Raw genomic sequence first — 14,247 nt, 5'->3', positions numbered from 1 at the left:
GCTGCAGAGAATTATTTTGCAGGAAGTTTGTCCAAAATTTTGAAACATGATTAAAACAAAGTGATGATAGCCTCATTAACCCTGACAACCAGCTCCTACCAAGTCTGACCCTTAACTGCATTTCAGTAGAACACAAGCATCTTTTATTTAGTTGGTCTCAAAACAAGACAGCCTGTACATTTCAGAAAACAACCCTTATATATTTACCAAGTGTCAGGCCCAGAGGATTGCCTTCACACTCTTCCATCTGCATGTTTTTCTTTGTTCCCACTGTGAAGAAGGTGGTTGTTATGATTCCAGGTCTTGAAAACAGCACCAGGATCTTACCTGAGACTGAGACAGGATTTGCTGGGGTCATGAATGCTGATGGCCAGCAACCCTCTCAACCATACCAGTGCCATTAACTACAACGAGCAGCTAAAAGCCTTCAGTAGGGGGTCCGTTTCTGGTGCTATGCTTGTTCTTGGCTGTGTTGGGCTGACATCCGTGCAGAAGTTGCTCAAGAGAAAATGAGCACCGAGTCTGCTCCTCCTTCCATGTACACAGCCAGTAGTTGCTTTTCTCTGCGCTCTCAGCTGGGTCCCCCTACCACTGTGAAGCCAGGAATGCAAAGGCATTCACCAGCCTCAGAGCACTCAGAAAAGGATCTCCTCAAGGTTTCCTTGAGGATTAAACCTTGCAAATCAAAAGCATAAGTATCACTGAAAGAAAGAAAGGGAGAAAAGAAAAGAATTCTCTCACTCATGGACCAAGCCATGCTCCTGACTGCATCAAAAACTGCTCAGGGGCATCTCAAGGCAAGAAGCGCGCACCTTGTTCAGAAGTGTCTGGGAAAAAACCTGCAGATTTCTTGAGCCACACTTAATTAGCGCAGATGCCTGATAGGCAATCCCATGGTATGGGTCAGATCAGAGCTCTCAACAGTTTGTGGGTGACTTTGTGCAAGTTGTTCAGTCTCCTCCTTCATGGTCCCAGAGAAGAGAGGAGAATTTTTACACTATTTTCTTCAAATTAACTAATTCAAGCCTGTGTCTGACACGGGGTGCCAGGATGCAAACATGCAATGAAGGTAGGCATTCACATGACAAGTTCTGCTCCTGTTACTGTTATAACAGAGTTGTTTTGTCTATACACACCCTCCCTACCACACAGATCACGCGTACTCTGCAGAAAGAGATCCTGCAATATTCCAGGCAATGGAGACAGGTATTGCATGTGTGTGACATTCAAATGCAGAGCTGGCTGAAATAACATTTACCTCCCTTGCAACAGATATGTCTGTCTGTGCTGAAAACCAAGCCACTTCCTGATGTTTAAATTCCTTGTAGAAGAACCAAGAAAAAAAAAAATAATAATAGAACAAAAAAAGCATCACTGCTGATTTACACTAACCTCATTTTTGAATCACTAGGACGTGATCCTTCCTTGCTGAGCCCAACTTGAGCACAAGGCAGCCTTTAAACCACCACTTCTAAATCAAATATCCATGAACTTGCTGTGCAGCATGCAAATAAACATGAAGTGTCCTCCTTTACTGAGTGATTCAGGGGTCAAGTATGATGGGTCAATGTAGCTTTCATTTAGACACAGCTTTCTAGCATTAATAGCATTTCTCAAAAATATTATGTTGACTATTTCTACATTGCACTGACCCTCAGCCATATCTTTATTTTTCAACTGCCTTCCCCCTTGCTACTGCTCCATTTCCTTCCTAAGTTTTCAGCTAAATCTAAGCCATTGACGTAATTCAAGCACACAGAGGGCAAAACAAACCCCACCCTTGATCTTAATCCAGAAGTTTTTAAAAACCAGACTGAGGTCAAGCTGTTAGGGTTGCTCGACTGACCAGAGGACCATGTGGAAGGAGCACCGAGGTTCTGAACTGCTCGGGAGACAAGTACTGTTTCTTCAACTGCTGCAGCTTCTGCTGTAGTACTAAGGGCCTCAGCAGCTGCCAACACCAGTTGTTAAAGAAGCTTTCTCAGGCTAACACAGCAAAACAGGATTTCACTTGCGTAGCACTTGTAGAGATGAGCAAAAATAAGATCTTAAATGCTCCTTACTTCAAAAACTTATGAACTGGCCTTAAAGGTTTAAGCTCTCAATTTCCAGACAATTTTGTCCCTTCCTTCATCTAAAGTGAAAGAAAAACTGCCCTCCAGGACTCCCCATTTGACATTTGTGAGATATTATGAGCACTAAAACCATAATCTAATCTGGTGCCTGGGTTCAAATATTGTTGGTGTCTGCTTGTGTCTTCCAGTTTTGAACTTTCAATGCCTGCCATCGGAAAGATATATCCCCGGTGTTATTATTATTAACAATACTCTACTTTGAACGTGACTTGAACTTTGAACTGTTACAGAATGAAAGCCTGAGATATCTGCCAGGAAAAACAGAGAACAAGAAAAGCAGTAGCTAGCATTAGAAGAAAATCTGAAAATTTGTAATTGAACTGTAGTTAGAAAATAACAGCATCCAACCCACATTATAACTACAGACTCCCACCTTTAGAAGACATTGCTATACAAAATTTTTAGTATCTTCGCTATTATCAGGGTTACATGTGCAAAGCTGTTTATAAGACAGTGATATAAAACAATGATATAAACCAACGGCATTTCAGTAGTCTCAGATCTCCATTATTACTTGCAAATTATCTAAACCTGCAACATTTTCTGTTTGAATGATCTGTCAGTCTTTGCTTCACTACTTTTAGTAGTCAAATGCAACACCAGCAGAAATATTAACGTTGAAAATTGCATGAAGTGCAAAACTGGGCATGTATTTTGGCAATTTAACTGCACTTTAGTCAATGCAGTTAAATAAGCTATGTGATTTCCATCTGCTTTGTGTGACTAGCATGCTGGACAGATCTTTTCTGCATCTGGTAGATGAATTCTCTGCTTCACGCAGACGTTTACCAAGGTCTTAACCAAGATGCCAGTACTACTTTGGCAAAATGAGGGCTGAGCTCCTCTCAGCAGAAGGCAGATCTGAAGAATTGTACACAGTTTTCAGGAACTGCAATAATTCAGAATTTCATCAATTAGGAAATTGAGCCAAGGAATAATGTTCGTATCTGCAATTCCATGGAAAAAGGACAGTTTCTTCTATGTGTCTTATTAGCATCTTCTGGTTACTTTTACTGAGGCTACTTAAACTAGCAAGCTAAGATACACGTTGAGCATGCTGTTAGCTGGCCATGTCACAGCCCATGGGATGCTTGCCAGTACTCATTCAGAATGAAGCAGAGCAAATGCAGCTTCAGACCTATCTGTCTGCATCTTAGAGTGACTTGTCAACTGGATTGCACTACCGTGATGGGGTAAGAGACTGAGAAAAAATTGTCTCAAGACAGAACAGTGGTTTCACCAAGCCCGAGTCATTAGCTCCAGCACTTGGGGTCTAAAAGCATTGGTGCCTTTCGGCAGCCTCAGCTATAAAGCCCTCTTTGCATTAAAGCTGCCTTCCCTCTGCTGAGAAATGTTATCTAGTTATTCTACAGAAATGCACTGCAACCCTAGGAAGAGCTGCATGCTCACAGCAACTTGCAGTTGACAAGCCATTACTGTGATTAATGTCCAGATTTTACATTACTATGTTTTTAGTGCAGAAGTATTCATCTCCCCACAGGTCAGTGGTTGGGCTGGAAGCAGTCAGCAGGGACAAGCAGCTTGTGGGAAAACCAGCCTGACTCCAGCCTGCTCTGCCTCTGGCACAGCAGCATCTCCCTCCATCAACCCCACCGACTGTCCTTGCCAACACCTCCACTCATCACTCGCTTGCTCAGGCCAGAGAGAGCCCAGTCTTGTGTCACCTGTGAGAAACCAGTCCCTGCTGTATCCCTTACCCCAGTATTCAACCCAGAGGATACTGAAAGGACAGAATTTTTGTCATGATATCTTTCGTTTGAGATTTCACTCTTATTAAAATCAGATTCCTTGCCAGCTGGTTTTAAGGGGATATTAATTGTTGTTATAATGTATATCTATTGTTGTATATATAACAGCAGGCTCCCATTGAACTTTTAACTGCTGCCAAAGAGAGGAAAGCTTTTGCTTCCCATTGCTGAAACTGGGAAAATATGGATGGAAAGATGGAAGTGCCCGGATAACTCCCTCAGCTCTGTGCTCACCTCTTTCAAAAATGTAAAACAGCAAGGCTGCACTGTCACCACAAAAATTTTTACACTGTGTAAGGATCAGGTCTTTTATCAGTGATTACAGACTGCTATCACCAATCTCTTGGTGATCAGCAGCACAAAGTCTAGTGTATTTGTTTTCCTACTGTGATTCCCTGGAAAATGGGTCCAAGTCACAGGTGGCTTCACTTAGGATTGAATCAGCTCCCTAAGGGTTGCAAAGGCTACATTTTCAGCAGGATTTTTTCTCCTCAGCTCTGTATTAAAGAGTCAAATCTCCTATGGCTGCTGGACCAGTTTGTCTGGTAAAAATATAAGCCACAGGGAAAGTCCTTACAGAGCCATCGATCTGCTAATGTATTTTCCAGAGCTTAGAGCCATTTGCTCTTCCTCCAGCTCCCCGGTCCTCTAACCCAAATATCTTACCACATGAAGCTCTGTTGTAGCATCATGGTTATGCTCCAAGGGATGGGTTATTAAGCACCTAGTCACCTCATTCTGAATTTCACTGCTGCATCTCAAGAGGCAAGATGTGGATTCATGCTGGCTGACTTCAGATACTTCAGTTCTGTTTTTCACAGCCCTGACAGTGTCCTACACAGGTAGCTTAGGTGGTGGCAACAGCAATGACCTACCAGCACAGCCTGCTGCACAGCTAGAGAGGCCTCATGTCCTGGGCAGAGGGCTCCTCCTGCAACTCCAGAGCTGGGAGCTGACTTCCACAGACAGACAACTGCAGATTGCAGTGTCCCCAGAGCCTCCCACAGGCTCACTTCAGTCACTTGATCACCACACTGCGTTTCAAGATGTCTTTTTCCACACACCTCATTGCAACACATTTCACTGTTCCAGACCTAAACCTTAGGAACTGCAACCAGCACCAGCCCAGCCCTGCACCTGGCCTTCATTCCTGATTTGTAAAACACAGCTATTCTGTTCACACCACAGAAGACCAAACACTAAAAGAACAGGAGCTATTTTTCGCCTTCAGCAGATTGCCACAGTAATGCCTTCCAAGTTTCATCCATCAAAATGTATTATACCAGCCTGATTCCCTGGAGTGTCATGGAGCCTCTCTCAGGTGTTTTGTGCTCTGAAAGGCTTGTTTACAAGCGCTTTACTTTTATCCAATGAGTATGTATTCTGTGAAAAGATGTACTCAGTTTTTTTGTCTGAAGTTCATTCTCAAGCTATAGCCAGCCAACCCATTTCAACCACCACAATAAGCTACAACGGTTCAGGAAGAAGGATTTATTTATTTATAAAGCCATAAAACACCCAAAGGCCAAAGAGGAGCAATGAGGTCTTCCCAAGTAATACTCCATCATGCCAAGAAGACAACAAGGTTTGATTTGGAGGAATTAAAAGGCAATGGCTTTCTTTCCTAAAAGCTTTTACTTCCCAGGTGAACAGGACTGGGAGTAGAGTAAGAAAAAAACACATAACACTGACCTAGGGACCATTCCAGCACTCAGCAACTTGCTGAGCACTGAAGCTGACACAGTGGTGGGTCCCAGGGGTGGCTTAAAGAGTGATGGCCACAAGAAAGAACCAGGCTTTTGGAGAGCAGTGGAAGAGTCTTCCCAGCACATGGAGGGGAAAAAAAAGGATTATATAAATAGTAGCTATCATTAGCAGGGCATACAGACTGAAAGGGAATACAAGGCACTAATAATCACGCTGCAGATGTTCTTTTAAGACATGATCAGAGTATATCTAATATATCCTCATATTTATAAAGAGAGATGCCTGCTAAGGTTGCACTGAACAAAAGATGTCTATCCACATAGGAAATAATTTTCTTCTTAGCATCTACATGTCTCACCACCAAGTAAATGCACCTCACCAAATAAGTCCAGGCATTTACATCTTACTGGGCCATTCAGTGGTACACCATCAGCACAATACCAGGTTGCACTGGAAATGATGCTGTGCTCTGTGATGGAAGAAAAAGATCCAAAGTGAAAAACTCCTTAGGTTTTTATAATAATTGCCTGCTCCACCTTCTGCCTCTTGAGGAGGGAAGAAAAGAAGTAATTACCAGCCTTCCAAACTCTCTGCTACACAAAGAGGGCTCCCACACTCCTGTCAGCTATGACAACAGCCAGTACTCTGTGGGCAGCGCCAGTTTTATTCCCCTGCCAAACAGCAACTGAAGGAAGCTGGTTTCAGCGCTGCCTGTACTGGCATGGGCAACGCTCACACAGATTGCAAACTGTGAGGCTCAAACCAGAGTTCCTTCTGAGCAACTCCTAGAGCATTTTGGAGAGACAGGGCTGATGGCTACCGGTCTCAACACTTATATGTGCAACCCGTAGAGATCAACTTGTGGGATCACATCTGGCCAAAGGTGGTCTGCCAGCAAGGTCTGCTGGACCTCCAAGTGCATCATAGCAGCTTTGAAAACAAGCTAGAAGGGTGATATTGCTGTATTTCCCCCATAGGCAACAGCTCTGCTCTCTGAAGTTATGTGATGGCTGCCTCCTGCCTCAAGAAACAGCAAAAGCAGAACAGAGCTCTTCACTCTGTGCCCATAGATTTCAGTAATCATGTTTCAGTCAACTGCAACAAGGGTAGAATGGACTTTTTCTTAGTCAGGTTTTTTTTCTTCTGGTTGAAATAGGTGACATCAATTTGGCTTGTCAGTTTTAATTAGTGTTTGCATTATGTTCTACTCTGAAGAAGTTCTGTTTTGACAAACACGGGTAAAAAATTGTAATACATAACTCAAGCCTAGAATTTAGGATGTCAACATGAAAGGCAAAACTAATTAAGATGCTTCACAAGAGATCTCAGCACTTCCCACAAACACCAGTGACATGATGCTTTAGACAGGCATTCTGTACTTTTGTATATCTAAACATACATCCAAGGAGTCAGGGATTCACAAAATGAAAACTGACATCAATTAGTAGTAGCAATGAAACAGAGCCCAAGACTTGCAGCAAAGTCCAAGCATAATAATACTGTGTATTGTTACAAGAACACAGCAAGAATCAATCCCTCTTTCAAATAACAAATGTAGTGACTCAAGATAAACATGTGAAGAAAATGTTAGCTGCAGCAGCTAATGAATAGAAAACTGATCCAAAAGTACAGATTATTCAGAGCATATTTGGTTCATATCTCCTGCTGTAGTCAGTCAGTATTATGTACAGATATACCTCCAGGGACACTAACAGAAATATAAGCACCATTTTTGTAAAGGTTATTAGACTTATTAGACATTTACACTGATTCTGAAGCAAGCTGATAGCAGCTTTTTCCTTTTTTTAAAGCATCTAACTTGACCAAACTTACAGGCAAAGTGTACGGCCAGGGCAAATCCATATGCAAGTGCCAATTATTTTGTTTAATGCTTAGTGCCATTTTTGACATTGCAGTGCATTGAGAAATATCACTGGAAGAGTCACTGTCAGAGCACACTTGGAGGTTCTTCACAGGACTCCTCCAACCCTTTGAGAAGCCTCTCAGCTCTTACAGCAGGAAAATACGCAAAAGATAGGAGTCATCTTCAGTCCTAGAGCAATAGTCAAGGTTGCAGTTGGGTTTGGATTGTTTTTCCACTGACCATAATTTGTTTAGATGTCACTCATGCTTTTAAAACTGGATGAAATGCACACGGGGCAGCTCTGCACAACAGAAGCAGACCACATTCCCAGCAGGGCATGCTCCCCTCTGCTCCCTCATCTGTCACAAAGGCAGGAAGAGACACTGCTCTGAGCAAGGCTGCCCACAGCCACAGGAAGGCAAAGCTCCACACAGCACAAGAGCTTCATTTCTCCTGTTTTATACTCCTGCATTACCTGGGCTGGAAACAGAACCTGACAAAATTAACCAAGGCACAAATAAGGATAGACATAGCAATTTTATTGAAATGCAGCAGTCAGATAAACACATTGAAGATGGGAAAAAGCTGTCTAAGATGAAGAACAGTGCAACAAAAACACTGACATATGCAGGCAAGCTTCCATTGTGACCGGAAACTGAGAGGTACTAAAACAGCCTTCTAGGAGCTGGAAAGGGAGCAACATCCTTTCTGGATTTAAGATAAGAGTTTGTTCTGCTTATGATAGTTTGTGTGACACAGCTGGCTGCGATTACGAGTGGTGGGGAACAGACAGGATCCTCCGTGAACTGAGTACTTGGAGGTACAGTCTTGTACCATTTCTCCTGCCAACATCAACCATTTTCTTGCTTGCAGTATGCCTAAGTTTTGGAAGGACTGTTGGGGGAGGGCTTGGGGGAAGGGAGAGGAAGAGCAAGGAGAAGGCATGAGTATTTTTAAGACAATTCCTCAGTTTAACAGTGCAACAGCTATTTACTTGTTTTACAGGCAAGTTACAAGACCCTTGGGAATCAAAGTTTGTATTGAAGTACCAACTGGGCTTTGATTACAGCAGTGTGAACACTGCTGCTCTAATAAATCACCAGAATTAAAGCTGAACCATGCTGCAAAGAGAAGATTTCAAAAGGGAATTCTTTTGGTTTTGGTTTTGGTTTTTGAATAGCAGTGACCTGAAGAGAATCAGGTTAGCCAAAAAGCAAGGGTTTATTATTTTTTTTGCTTTATACACCACAGAGGAGGAGAGTACAGACAAGTTAACTCACAAAAAACAGAAGCATTTCAATTAATGGAAAGGCTGGAGCGTTTCAGTGGAAAAGACAAAGTGTTTCGGTGCATCTTTGTCTTCTGTCACAACCTCTCCCCTCAGCATCCCACTGTGCTAGTACCAGGGCATGGCTGACAGAAGCCATACTCAATGACATGGCAGGGCTAAAACACCACAGTTTCATTCAATGAAAGCTCTCTGCCTACCTCAATGGACCTTGCCTCTTTCACCAGGTTTTGTGCCTCCTGCCTTTTCTGAAATGCTACTTCTGTTTATCTAGACTTGCTTATGATGTTCAGCAACAGAGCAATTCAATCCAGGCTGCTCTAGGGATTTAAATCTTTCTGCCCCAGACATAGAATAAACTACTCAAAGTCAAATACAGGCTTATAGGTTTGAACACAGTAGAGCCAAGATGGGGGTTATTCAGGACGTTTTGCATGCAGCCAGAGCAACCACCTCTATCTCATTTGTCAGATGGGATCATGCGACCCTCCAAGATTAGACACCAAAGATTAATGCCTCTGAATAGCACTGCTGGGCTCTGTGACCTGTATTGCAGTGAAGCTTCCCTCTGGGCACCTGTATTATTTGTAACTGTGTGCACAAGTACCTCATAACTGAGGTGCAGAGTTGAACATCACGCAGGATGGGGTCTGCTCCATCTTCCTGCTAAGTTAATAGCAAGACTTCCTATCATGTCTTAAGAGCTCCATGTCCCACATCATATTTACAAGAGGAATCTGCACCACGATGAGGACCAAGCACAGTATGGTCCCATCATCTTGTTTTACAGCTCTAGCTGTTCAGAACAACTTCACATGAACCAAGTCCATGCTATCAGTCTATAGGTCTGTTTCCAGAGTTAAATTCTTTCCCTAAATCAACACAAAATAAAGGCGGCTTAAAAATCTCACTAGGCTCACATAAACACTACTTCACCCTGAAATATTGATGTAATATAGGGCATGAATAATTGAGCTTCTGATCTCTACTAGCCTCACTGAATGTTACAGGACAATTTATATTTGGATAGTAGAAGTAGTAACAAATGGTTTCACCTCTTAATCCCATCTAATAGGCAGCCTTAAGAACACTAGAGTACAGTAATTGCTATAATGGCAGTTTGCCCAAGTTAGGTCTTAATAACATTTTAATAAAAAGAGTCTTTTTGGCTCCTCTTTTTAAGATTGATTCACCCTAAAAAGTAATCAATAAATGCAATTTTTCACCTCCTCACTGCAAATACCTGCTTAGTATTTCTTAACTTTTCTTGCACTTAGCTATGCTGCAGTGCCACCTCGTCACTGGTCTCCAGGTGTCCCCTCAATCTGAACTAGCCAGATACAGCCAGTGGGACAGAAATGGAGACAAGGGAAGACTGGAGCAGTAATCTTGGCACATTTGAGTCTTTCCTCCAGGCTCCTTAGTCCCCATTTCCTATCATTAGGCTCCCAAGCATATTTTTCCTTGACAAGAAAGGATCCAAAAAATAAACATTGGATGAGCCCTGACCAGGGTTTGGCTGGCTACCAAAGCCTCTCCCACAGACTTTCCCAAGCAGTGCTGTGCACTGTGAAGGACTCTGTGGCAGAAGTGCATCCCACAGGACAAGCCATCAGCCCCAAGTCACAGTGATGATGTTCCTGGCATAAGTGACTGCAGAGCTCTGGACTAATAGAGCAAATGGATTCCATGAGCAGGGAACCCTCAGAACAATCCCTGTGCATCTTCAGCTTTGCAGACTTCATTGGTGTTACTTTTCCCTTCTGACTTATACCCTACAATGTTAACAGAGTAGAGAGCATAAAATGGAATACCTACATTTCACCTGATTTAATAGCTGATTTAACCAGCTTATTAGAAATAAGTCAAATGAAAATTGATTACACTTCCCTTTACAGAAAGAAATATCATCATGTTAATTATTCTTTACTGGCATAACAATAATATTCTGATCTCTCAGCTAGAGGCAAAGGCAGTCCAGAGGGAGCTATGCAGGTACTCAAAGATCCCCATGCCCAGCTTAGCCCAGTGCTGAGGTGGTCTCTTACCTTGGGCCCATATTTCTCAGGATTCTTGCCTAACTTCATTGGAATATATCCTTTTAGGGCCGTATTTGAGCACTGAAATCACCCATGCCCCAATGACAGGGCAATGGAGAGAAGCAGGTATCTAAGGGGCCAGGGAAGTCACTGCACAAACTGCTTGCCTGATCCTGGCCCTAATAAAGACCAGACACAGGGATTTAGGTGGAATTTCACACAGATGACTATGGCCCCAAAAGCAGTTAGATCATTTAAGAAAGAATGGTTACAAATACTCTAGGTATCTTCCTAAATAGTGAAACCCAGCAGGTAATATAATTGAATATTTAATTTCACAGCAGCTGTGAATTTGTCTGCAAAACATTTACCCCTCGTGTCCTGTCCCATCTACACGAAATCCATCCGAAGTGAACCATAAGCAGTAGGGACTTGGTCTAACTGATGGACTGAAGCAATGGATGCAATTTTACAATTAATTGAGACAAGAGTTGTTGGGGCCAGCCCTGTTTGATATCTTTATCAACGACCTGGATGAGGGCACTGAGCGCACCCCCAGCCGGTCTGCGGAGGACACCAGGCTGGGGCAGTGCTGCCCTGCGGGGGGGCAGGAGGCCCTGCCGGGGGTCTGGGCAGGCCGGGCGAGGGGCCCAGGCCGGCTGTGTGAGGTTCAACCCGGCTCCGTGCCGGGCCCTGCCCGTGGGGCACAGCAGCCCCAGGCAGCGCCGCAGGCTGGGGCAGGGGGCTGGGAAGGTGCCCGGCGGGAAAGGGGCTGGGGGGGCTGGCTGGGCCGGCTGGGCAGGAGCCAGCCCTGTGCCCAGGTGGCCACGGGGGCCAGCAGCAGCCTGGCTGGTGTCAGGAGCAGTGTGGCCAGCATGGCCAGGGCAGTGCCCGTCCCCCTGTGCTGGGTCCTGGTGCGGCCGCCCCTCGAATCCTGTGTTCAGCTTTGGGCCCCTCACTGCCAGGGGGACGTGGAGGGGCTGGAGCGTGTCCAGAGCCGGGCAGGGGCTGGGGCACGAGGCTGATGGGGGGCGGCTGAGGGGACTGGGGGGGCTGGTCTGGAGAGGAGGAGGCTCAGGGGGGCCCTGTTCACTCCCCACAGCTCCCTGACAGGGGGGTGTAGTGAGGTGAGGGTCGGTCTCTTCTCCCAAAACAGACGTGATAGGACAAGAGGAAACGGCCTCAAGTTGTGCCAGGGGAGGTTTAGATTGGATATTACAAAAAATTTCTTCCCAGAAAGGGTTGCTAAACACTGGAACAGGCTGTCCAGGGAAGCAGTTGATTCACCACCGTCTTTGAAAGCATTTGAAAGATGTATAGATGTAGCGCTGAGGGTCATGGTTTAGGCATGGACTTGGCAGCTTTAGGTTAATGTTTGGAGACTATATGAAAGGTCTTTTCCAACCTAATCAATTCTATTCTAAGTTATAGAATATTCTTGTAGAGAGCACAAGTTATTATGCCTCACTTTTGACAGGCTTTCACTATAGCTTAAAATACACATTTTCTACATGAATGTATCACTCACTAGTTCACACAGCAACCTGCTACATTTCCTCAAATTGAAAGACCAGGGCAGTAACAATACCACCTGTGTATATTTACATATATTAATGCAGTATCTCTGATTTCTCTCTCCAAATACAGTCATCCATTAGATTTAAAGATATTCAATTCAGACACAATGTAGCTTTGTAGAGTACATAAGTAGTTTTTTAATACTAGAAGGAACCAGTATAGTGCGACAGGTTGACCTCCAGATTCACACAGGCTACAACTCCCGCATTGTTTTCTTAAAAGGACTGCTGCTTCTGTATGCAAACTCCAGCTGAATCCATAGCCCCGTGCCAGCTGAACATGTTACTTTTTCCCTCCAGACATCATGGAAATTGCCTGCACGTGAACTCCTGGAGCAATCTAAGATTCCTTTTTTCCATTTATACACATACCATTAAATGAGTTCTCACTTTCATTTTCTGTTGCCATTAATATAGCTTAGAAAAACTCCAGTCCTAATTTCTAACTGATAAAAAAAACCATATTGGTTTGGGCCCAGTTCTCTCCCTACACTAATGTAGCTGCAGTGAACATAGTCTTGTTCACTCTGCTGGGAAACAAAGAAAAAAGGTCAGTCCTAATGTTTTCTCCCTACTACACATACAGTAGGAGTTTAATCCACAAATACATATGCATGACCCAAGCTCTGGAGAGAGGCTTACTTAGTATGACCAAATAGTATTGCAGCAAATCTCATAATGTTTCATCACTGCTAATTACTTTCACCATGAAAACTGGCTCACTCAAGATATCACAACACCTGCATACCACCAGAATTAGACAGTATACATTAGTATGAACATTAGATAAACCAAAATAAAATCACTTCTACATTTGCATCGGAACAATTCAACAAATATCACAAGGGACATTGTGAATTAGATTGACGGCACTCTAATATGTTACTGATAATTACACGTTTAATAGAATTAAACATGGCATGCAGATCTGCTCTGTCTTTCCCCCGCTGCTTTTGACCGTTCCTACAACAGTTGATCTGTTATGGACAAAAGGATCCTACTCCTTTCAAGGCTGAGCAGATCACAACCCCATTTTGGGTACTTGGGGATGTTTCTGGTCACAGGGTTTGATATCCACATTTCCTGCTAAGAGAACTTCCTTCCGCTGTGAAGTTATTATCCTCCCAAGCAAACCTATATCCAACCTACACATAAAGCCTCAATAGCAAAGTGAACATACACCTGCGTTTCATACACCACATTCAGGTTAGAAGAGTTAGGAGACCGGATCAAAACTCAGCTGGACTTGTTTCTTTATTGTCTCTGGGTTTCTGCCACATAGGGTTGGGATCACTGTTTCTGCACACACACACACACACCCCCCACAAAACCAAAAAAGCACATCAGTAAAAAAAAAAAATCAGGGTACTGTCACAATGTCACAACCTGTTACCCAGTATCCAAGCCATGGGTTTTGGCCCAGGCCAGTATAAAACAAATGTGTCTTCAAAGTTGCAGCTGACTTGTTCGGTCCTTGACACTTCTAAGAATGATGCTCAACTTTGATTTCATTTCAAAGGTCCTGCTTCAGTAGGGTTAATAAGAAAGAAATCATATAGCAAATTAAGGCTTAATCACTGTGCAATTCCCTTGGATAAATGTTAATTGTCCTATCCTCAGTGCTTTGCAGTGTAATTAACTATACCTCTGTACCAAAGGTAAAAACTACAGCACGCTTCATTTCAAGGTTGCAAAACAAGTGAGAAAGGGGTAAGAACAGAGGCAAGATCTCCTGGCTTGGCACCTCTACTCAGTCCCTTGCTTCAACTACCAGGTAGCATCCACTCTTCAAGCTGACACAAAATACAGAAAACCAAAGTCAATGCCAGCTACTAACTAAAAAGCTATGAGAACAGAGGCTGGGAAAA

Source organism: Falco biarmicus, chromosome 14 (genome assembly GCF_023638135.1).
Source record: "Falco biarmicus isolate bFalBia1 chromosome 14, bFalBia1.pri, whole genome shotgun sequence".
Classification (NCBI taxonomy): Eukaryota; Metazoa; Chordata; class Aves; order Falconiformes; family Falconidae; genus Falco; species Falco biarmicus.
The sequence above is the reverse complement of the archived record's forward strand: the minus strand, read 5'-3'. Positions refer to the sequence as shown.